Source organism: Propithecus coquereli, unplaced genomic scaffold (genome assembly GCF_000956105.1).
Source record: "Propithecus coquereli isolate 6110/MARCELLA unplaced genomic scaffold, Pcoq_1.0 Scaffold42, whole genome shotgun sequence".
Classification (NCBI taxonomy): domain Eukaryota; kingdom Metazoa; phylum Chordata; class Mammalia; order Primates; family Indriidae; genus Propithecus; species Propithecus coquereli.
In genome coordinates this window covers 4,040,613-4,041,561 of record NW_012149952.1, presented here as the reverse complement: position 1 = coordinate 4,041,561, position 949 = coordinate 4,040,613, and the positions used below count along the sequence as shown (strand labels likewise).

General features: G+C 49.5%; 1 protein-coding gene across 1 annotated transcript in view; it reads right to left on the bottom strand.

The window, feature by feature from the left end:
• Positions 1–949, bottom strand: part of DHX34 (DEAH (Asp-Glu-Ala-His) box polypeptide 34) — a 33,989-nt gene that overhangs the window by 3,242 nt on the left and 29,798 nt on the right. The gene's annotated exons all lie outside the window — the stretch shown is intronic.

Sequence of the window (949 nt, the reverse complement as noted above, 5' to 3'; positions counted from 1 at the left end):
GCCTCGGCCTCCCAGAGTGCTAGGATTACAGGCGTGAGCCACCGCGCCCGGCCGATTTTTCTTTTTAAATCAATTCGACTGTGCTCCGGTTTAGCTATAATAAACCGACAACACATTCAGAAAAACACACCCACGCAAACACCGCCCCAACTGCAATGCAGACCATTTGCAACACCCCATAAAGATCCCCGATCCCCCATCCAACTTCTAATCAATGCCCGGCCCCGCCCTCAGCACCAGACAACCATTGGTTTGTTTTCTGTCTGTGTTTACTTGCCTTTTCTGGAATTTTGAGCGTTTCACACACATGGAATCACACGGTATGTATTTTTTGTTTCGGGCTTCATTCACTCAAAACCGTGTTCCTGCTGTTCATCCGTGCTGTCGCGTGCATTAGCGTGCGTTCCCTTTTTTTGCTGAGTAGTAGCCATTGTCTGAACGTGCCGCCGTTTGTTCAGTTTCTCAGCGATGGCCCCCTGGGTTGTTCCTGGTTTCAGACTGTTATGATGAAAGCTGCTAGGAACGGTCACGTGTAAGGTTTCACGTGGACGTGTTTTCATCTCTCTTCGGTAAATACGTACGAGTGGAACTGCCGTCGTGGGGTAAGGGGACGCCTAAGTTTAAAGGCAACTGCTGAACACTTTTCCGGAGTAGCTCTTCCCTCTGCTCCCGGAGATCCATTTTGGGGTCCTCATTTGCATTTCCCAGAGGGCCAGCGAGGCCGAGCATCTCGCCGGGTGCTGACCGATGCTTTGGCTGGATATTCTCTTCGTGAAGAGTCTAGGCGATTGGTCCATTTTCCACAGGTTGTCTTTTTTTCCTGAAATGTCAGAGTTCTTTGCATACTCCAGGTATGAATCCTTGTTGGATACGTGTACAGGGAATCTCTCCCCGTGTGGGTGCCCTTTTACTCCTTACAGTGGCCTGATGACAAACAGTTCTTTTTTTT